This window comes from Molossus molossus, unplaced genomic scaffold, assembly GCF_014108415.1.
Source record: "Molossus molossus isolate mMolMol1 unplaced genomic scaffold, mMolMol1.p scaffold_m16_p_21, whole genome shotgun sequence".
NCBI lineage: Eukaryota > Metazoa > Chordata > Mammalia > Chiroptera > Molossidae > Molossus > Molossus molossus.
Genome location: NW_023425357.1, coordinates 36,224,680 through 36,233,002, shown reverse-complemented (window position 1 = coordinate 36,233,002; position 8,323 = coordinate 36,224,680). Strand labels below are relative to the sequence as shown.

Below are 8,323 nucleotides of genomic sequence, written 5' to 3'. Positions count from 1 at the left end.
CATTTAGCTGAACTAGAAAAGGCAACTCTGCATTATTACTTTCAGTTTTCTAGAAGCTTCTATATATTTTCATAGCCATTCTTATAATTTTTCATTGGAAACCTAAATATAGCAGCATTCTCAGCATTCATTAAACCAAAGATAAGTCAAACGTGTTAGAACATCCAAAGTTGCCCTCATGCATAAGCTATAACTTACATCTTTTTATTGCTACCATGGCATTAATATACTAATCCAGTTACTCTGTTGCATGTAAATAATATAGAGAATGTATTTTCCTCAGAATTGAAAACTATAAACTTCAGAAAAAGATCTTAATTATATTGTACCAAATTTTGACCAGAGGAAATGTAAAAATGGCTAAGAGATACCTGACCACATCCATTTAGATATTACTTGTGAGTCTTAGTTAAATCACTACTCATGGAAGGGGGGCTGACTCGCTTTTGGTTTTATAAATAAGAAAATACGTGTTCAAATGGAGATTAATGTCCTATAAAAGTCAAGCTCAAAAATGAAAACAAACACTGAATTTAACTTTATTTCCTTGATAAAAAGTACCTACCTCCAATCCACTTTCTCGCTATCTAAGTGACTGGAGGAATCGCAACAGGCCATAAAGCACACAGTAAATGACAGGCAAGTCACATGGGTGCTTACATCAGAAGACCACACAAATGAAGTGGGCTATTTTAAAAATACATGACTCAAAGCAACCTTCCTAAAGTAGATTGACCTGGTCCTCAGATATCTCTAACTTATGTATTTTGGCAACTCTGAGGATCCATGGGAGTAAAATGATGAGGCAGGAAAGAAACATAACAACGTATCAGGAACCCCCTTGCCTATTTGGATAGATAGCATTCACATCTTTGTCCAACAGTGTGAGAAGCACTGCAAACCGTTTAAACATAACAATTTATCTCATGAAAATATTTCTGTTCTGGTATGTGGTCATTCATACACTGAAAACATTGTAAAGAAAAAATTGAACTCCAGATTAAAAAGAAAAGCTGAATTATTTTACCCAATTAAGCAACACTAGGACAAGTTCACACAGTAGGTGCAAGTGGGTTCTTCCGGAGTCTGTTTTGCTGGCAGAGCACCCTATGACACTGTGTGGCTGTCATCAGCAATGCATGGCTGGGGTCTGGCCACATGCACACAGTCATAATCACACAGTATGTAATGTAATTCAGTCACAAGATAAGTATTAATAAAAAATATTAAAACATCAACATTCACACATTAATTGATTACATGGAATAAATTAAACTAAGCTAGTCACATATTTCTCTTCACTCTTACATCACTTTTTTTAATGTATACACACAGTATAATACTTTCCTAATGCTCTCAAAATGCTACAAATAAAAATGAAGGCTTTGCATTACAGCTGCTGGATAAAAATATCAACACTGTCGATGTGTGGAAACACAGTTTCTTTGTTCTTTAGCATGAGTGCACAGGGTATGGCTCCAAGGGGTATGCAATTCAGGACAGAAAAAAAATATGGTGGCTTGTGAAATATCTCTCTGTTCATCATTGGCACAAATCAAAGAAAGAATTTTGTACTGTCCGTGGTACCTTTATTGGGTCTCCCCCTAAAGACAGATAATGTTATACATATATGCCTTCAGGATTAAAACCAGATGAGATAGGATTCTGCAGAATCTGCAGCTTACTGGGGAGTTGCCGAGATGAGCCAGGCCGCTTCAGGGACCCAGACTGGAATGCTGCCTCCCTTTCTAGGTCTGCATGAGAAACCTCTACTTCGATGGGCTCTGCCGGCAGAACGGTGACTTTTGTCCTTGTCTTCTGGATAAACTGCTGGAGATTGACTTGCCGCAGCTCCTTCGTCAACTGCTCCAGTGCTTGTTCTTTGTCCTGTAATCATTTGGTGGCTTGTCCAAGAGATCTTTCCACAGCTTTTATACCATTTTCCAGCCTCAGACTCTGCTGGCCTTGCATATCAATTTCCCCTTTGACCTTACCGATCTTTCCTTTCACCTCTTCTTCATTGACTTGTGCCTCCTGGACTTCCCATTGCAATTTTTCTGCCTCTAGACTGCTTTCCATAGTCTGGATCTAAGCCCAATAGTCCTTTAATTTGCTCTCAAATTCTGTTATTTTCTGTCTTATTTCTTGAAGTTGATCCTTCAGCTGTTTTTCATTTTCCTGTTCAATCTGTAATTCATTTTCCCAAAATTCTTCCTCTTCAATTTCTACATCATTTCTTTTGATCTTTTGATCTTTTGCTCCAGGCGGACAATTTCTTCTTCAAGGTTAAAATTATATTTTTGCTCCCAAAATTGTATTTCTATTTCATTTGATTTCAGCTCTTTCTCAATAGACTGAATCAGCTTCTTTAACTCATCTGCTGTTGTTCTGCAGCTATTCAGCACATTCTGCTTAAATTCAGTTTCTTTACCTTTTCCAAAAATGTCCATTAATCCTTTGGCACCTCCTGTAAATGTTAATGACTTCCTCTTAGGTTCTTTCCGTTTGATTGATTTGTCAACCTGAGGCCTCAGTTTAGCTAAGGGGGGCAAACCGCCTATATAAAGTCCTCTCAGGAATCCGAGCCACACTGTCTGAAGTGGGCCGCTCACTGAGAGAGGGCCCTGTCCTACGTAAAATAAGCTGCACATCACTGGCATACTGCCCCCATTTGTTTAAGGATATTATGGAATTTTTGTGAGGTGCCAAATGTCTTTCGGTATCTCTCCATTTTTCTATCAGAGTGTACCTTCCAGTTCGACCTATTGCTTGAGCTAAGGCTATTACAACCTCCTGGCAAGTTGTGACTTCAGTGACCCCACAAACAATCCTCTGAACTCCATCCACCCATACTTTAAGTTACATGGTGCACCAGCCAGTCACACAAGAGCCCTGAGCCTGGTAATCAAAGGTGTCAGGTCATGTCTCTGGCTATAGAAACACGGAGAAGGCAGTCTGTGCAGTCAGCTTGTTGCGCTGGAGACTGTCCTCAAGCGGGAAGCGTGTGAGGTAGTCTTGAGGAAGGGTTGAGCACAGGCACAGACACTCAGTTTGGAAACTGTTCTGACCTCGCAGGCCGGCCAGGGGGCCGGCCCTGGGCGCTGGGGACATGGCGGCGCGGAGCCCTGCGGCTACCCGGCGCTTGTCCCCTGACGTGCAGCCCCGCGCCTCATTCTGCGGTGCCCCACGCCCCGCACGGAGGGAGGCCCGCACGGAGGGAGGCCCGGCGCGCCCTCTCCCAGCACCTCCAGGCCGCGCTAGGTGAGTGCCGTGAGTGCGGACGCCCCAGGCGGGGCTGCGGGAGAGTGAGAGCGCGCAGGCAGCGGTGGCTCCCACCGGCCAGTGTTGCCCATTCTTTACGGTCACCTCTATGCCAACTTGGGCTGCTCCTCTCCTTTCGTTCTTCAGGCCCACCTTCTGAACCTCACTGCTCTTTTGTACACTCCTATTTCCCCACAACTCCAGCCATTTCTCTCAACCCACACTGCTAGACCTCTAGCCCCAGGCTGGTGGAAAAGTTGCCCTGCTGAGACCAAGAGTAGTGCCTCAAGCCTCCAGGGGAGGCCCTGCTATAGCCTGTGACTTTCTTCAGACCCTCTTGGTACTCAGTCAGACATCCCCTTTCTTTTTTTGCATTTATCTTCAGATAGAGTGGGAGGTAGAGAGGAAGGAAGAGAGAGAAACATCAACATGATAGAGGCACATCGACTGGTCGCCACCAGCACAACCCCGACCGGGGCTGAGGACAAATTGCAACCGAGGTACGTGCCCTTAGCTCCCGGGAACTGAACCTGGGAACCAAACCCAGGAACTGAACCCGGGTCTCCCTGGTCCACGAGCTGATGCTCTAACTGCCAGGGCCAGACATCATCCTCTTTCACTGCACCTGGCTAGGGTACACACACACACACACACACACCCATACCTACCTGTTTGTTTGTTTGTTTGTATCCTTACCTGAAAATGTCTGAGGACATTTCTCCATTTTTGTTCAGATAGAGTGGGAGGAAGAGAGAGAGAGAGAGAGATCTAGTGGCTGCCATCCGCACGACCAACCAGGGCCGGGGATTAACTGCGACGGAGGTTCGTACCCCTAGCAGGAACCGAACCCGGGTCTCTCTGGACCGCAGGCTGACACTCTAACCGCTAAGCCAAACTGGCCAGGGCCTACCTGTTTGTTTTTGTCTGAGATGTCAGCTGTATTCTGGACTTCTACCTGGGCTCCTTTTGGCACCCAATCTGGCCAACCTTATTCTTGCTTCATGACCATTCAGGGCGAATGAAAAATGTGTAAGCAGGGGTCTAGTCCATCTTGTTTACAGTTGAATCCTCAGTGCCAGCACATAGTAGATGAATATTTGAACAGGGGCCTGAGTTTCTGATAGGGATGTGAGTGGTTTCAGGGTCAGGGCCCTGATGCCCTCTACCCCATGCTGCTTAGATGTACATCTGGGAGTGGTGCATGTTAAACACCAGGTGTGTCTGAGGCACTGAGATAAGCCTTAGATCTGAGAACCCGCCATTCTTCTTTAGCTGACTCTGCAGTTGGCTTTAGTGCCCTGCTTGTTCATGCCTTCATTTTCCCATATGCCAATGGGGATGAGAACTCTCCTAGAAGGACAATGTTTGGTTAAAACACAAGTGCTTTGGGGAAACGTGTGCTGCGCCAATGTGAGCCTTGTACAAGTACTTGGTCAGGAGAGTGGTCACACAGTTTTGCCTTCTTTCCCAGGGTGGCCATTCTGGGTACATGATTTCAATTAAAATTCATCAGGAGGATTTGCTGGATTCGCTGGCCAGGTGGTGAGCTGTCACTGGTCTCTCCTGGGTGAAAGATCTAGAAAGCAGGTCTTTCCCACCATACAGGAGGCTGAGCTCAGTCAGGAGTGTCTGGTAGGATGCAGGGTTAGGGGTGCTCCCATGTTCTGAGCCTACAGAGACATTGGTTCAAGGCGAGAATGTAGATGCTGGCCAGAGCCAGAGAGCAGAGCAAGGTCTGTGGTGTCCACAGAGATCAGCAGGACATTGGGAGTGGCCCGGAGAGGAAGTTCAGACTCTTTGCGATGCACACACCCTCTGCCCTCTCACTGCAGCCTGGCCCTTCTCAAAGTTAAGGTGAACTTCCTGAGGAAATAAATCCATAGAAGAACCCAGAGAAAAGGACAACTTTCACTAGAACAGTTACCCTGCTTCTCAGGCATCCCTGAAAATCCACCTGTAGGCAGTTTTCTGCAAACCACATTATTTTGTGGGTGCCCATGAGAGAATGTGTGATTTAAAGGAATACACAGGACACTTGTCCATCAGGTGACTAATTCCTTTGTGATTGTGATGTTGTGATATAAGAAATGTTTGTTTTTCCTGGCTGGTTTGGTTCAGCGGTTAGAGTGTCGGCCTGCGGACCAAAGAGTCGCGGGTTCAATTCCAGTCAAGGGCACATACCTCGGTTGCAGTTTGTCCTCGCCCTGGTTGGGTTGTGTGGGTGGCAGCCACTCGATGTGTCCCTTTCACGTCGATGTTACTCTCTCTCTCTCCCTCCCTCCCATTCTAGCTGAACAAAAAATGGAAAAATGTCCTCAGGTGAGGATAAAAAAATATATATGCAAAGTTCTTTCCAGTAAAATAGCCAGGACTTCGTTTCCCCACCGCTAACTGTGGGCAGCCCATAGGGAGTGTTCCCTAGCCCCTCAGGTGAGCAATCCCCCTTGCTTCCGCAGGGTTGCTGTGGGCGCGGTGGGGATGGCAGCATCCAACATCCCTTTGGAAATCCAGGTGGTACAAAACTGGGATCAAACCAGTAGGCTGCAGTCCCCAGATGATGAGCACAACCACCTGCGCCAGATCCCTCATCATCCTTGGGTGAGGGAGAAGGGAGAGGATTCGGACGAAGACGACAAACCCAGGTGGACCCTGTCTGGGCTTCCGCTGGAGTTCTCTGTTCAGATACCCACGGACCTTCTCCTCCAGGCAGCGTGGGCCCTGGGCGCCCCCTGGAGGCTGTAGGGGCTGCGGTCCCGCAGCACAGAGGCTCCCGTCAACAACTTCCTGCCCATCAACTAGAAAAATAACCCCTGTGGCCCTGGCCGGTTTGGCTCCGCGGTCAGGGCGTCGGCTTGCAGTCCAGAGAGACCCAGGTGCGGTCCCCGCTATGGGCATGTATGTCGGTTGCAGTTTGTCCTCAGCCCTGGTTGGGTCGTGCGGGTGGCAGCCACTTTATGTGTCCCTTTCATGTCGATGTTTCTCCCTCTCTCTCTCTCTCTTCCTCTCTCTCCCTCCCGCTCTGTCTGAAAGAAATTGGAAAAATGTCCTTGGGTGAGGATAAAAAAGAAAAGAAAAGAAAAAATAACCCCTATGAAAATAGACAAAGGAAAGGTACAGACATTTGAAATGAAACACAAATGCCAGTAAAACGTTAAGCTGATGTTTACATAGGCAGTATATGTTGCAAGCCTATCAACTTTAAATCTCTTGACAACCCTAATAGGGAGGTGCAAAGTATTCCCATACTACTGGTGAGTAAACTGAGGCACAGAAGGCTAAGTGACTTTCTCAAGCCCACACAGTAATGGCAGGGGAATGCCACTACTAGACTTATTCTCAATATATGAAAAATGAACACTTTGGCTGAAAGCCAAATTAAAACAATTCATTCAATAATTTACTCCACAAGTACTTATCAAACGCATAAATAAGAACCAGATTCTATTCTAGGTGCAGGGGGATAGATACCAAAGTACACAAAACAGGAAGCTTAAGTGCCAGTGGAGAGAGACAGACAATAAACATATAACCATATTCTTTGACAGGTGGTATAAATGCTTTGAGAAGGGAACACTTGAGCAGGGACCTAAGAAAAAGGCGGGGAGGGCCTAGCTGGCATGGCTCAGTTGATTGGGCGTCATTCCATGCACTAGGAAGTCACTGGTTTGATTCCCCGTAGGGTTGCAGGCTTGATCCCCCGTAGGGCTCATGCAGGAGGCAGTTGATCAATGATTCTCTCTCATCAATGTTTCTATCTCTCTCTGAAAACAATAAAAACATTTTTTTTAAAAGATAAAGAAAGACGGAGGGAGCCCTGGCAGGGTAGCTCAATTGGTTAGAGCATTGTCGTGAAGTGGCAGGGTTGCGGGTTCCCCACAGGAAGCAACCTGTGAATGCATGGATAGGTGTTTCTCTCACTCTCTCTCAAATCAATAAATAACAATTTTTTAAAATAAAATAAAATCAAGTGTGTGTAGTTTTTTAATCCTCACCTAGGCTTAAGTTTTTATTGATGTTAGAGAGAGATGAGGGGGGAGAGAGAGAGAGAGAAACATCGATTGGTTGCCTCCTGTATGCACCATGATTGGGGATCGAACCTGCAACCTAGGTATGTGCCTTGACCAGGAATTGAACCTGCAACCTTTTTTTCTTTTTGGTGCATGGGACAACACCCTAACCAACTGAGCCACCTAGTCAGGGCTTAAGTGTGGGATGGATCCTTGTGGTTATCTGTGGGATAAGCATTCCAGGCAAAGGGCAAAGTTTTTGAGGCTAGTACAGGAGGTGGTGGGCTCTCGTCTAGCTACTTTGGTCCTTCTCCTGTGCCCAGGGCCATGCTAGGTATGTCCCTCAGGGAGGACAGACTTGCCTGCTAACCATTCAGTGGGATAACACCTACCTTTGCCCTGGGCATTAACTCACTTTCCTGCAACTAGCCCCATGTGACAACTGTTCCCATGAGTCTTAGGAGAGAATGGGATGATCTGGGGAAGTGGAAAGAAAAGTCTCCACTAATATTGGGGTTAGGATAGCTGATCCAGATTCCTGCCTCTGGGCTGGGACAGCAGCAAGATTTAGCCCTTTTAAATGCATTGAGAGAGGTTTATCAGGGGGGACCTTCTCATCTAACCCATCCCAGAATCTGAAAAGGCAGCCTGCACAGGGGCTCAAGGGAATTCCGAATGAGTGCATCTGCACCTACTGGTAGGCCCTGGGGAGCCTGGGGGCCCAGGTCTCCATGTCTCTCTGCTTCACTAGATCTTGAAGGCACCTAGAATGCACAGTGAACTTCTCTTCAGTCAGTTCCCTGTCTGTTGACCTGGGGTAGGAGGGCCAAGCCATGATCATGGTCTGTATGGCCTCCTTTCCTCCAGAGACAGAAGCCCAGAGTAAGGTCAGAGGGACATCAGTTAGCCCTGAAGGTGGCAAACCCAATTCTTTCCCAGAAAGCCATTCCCTTCTCCACTGTTTTGATCTCATCACATCCCTTTGAAATTAGATGAATCACTCTCTAAATCCTGCTTATGCTTCATCTGGTGAACTGCCCTGTTGTTCAGTGCTG

The 8,323-nt window shown here is 46.6% G+C and overlaps 1 pseudogene; it reads right to left on the bottom strand.

Annotated features, from left to right (window-relative positions):
- Positions 1 to 1,620: 1,620 nt before the first annotated feature.
- On the bottom strand, positions 1,621 to 2,865 carry LOC118638443 (annotated as a pseudogene).
- Between the last annotated feature and the right edge of the window lie 5,458 nt (positions 2,866 to 8,323).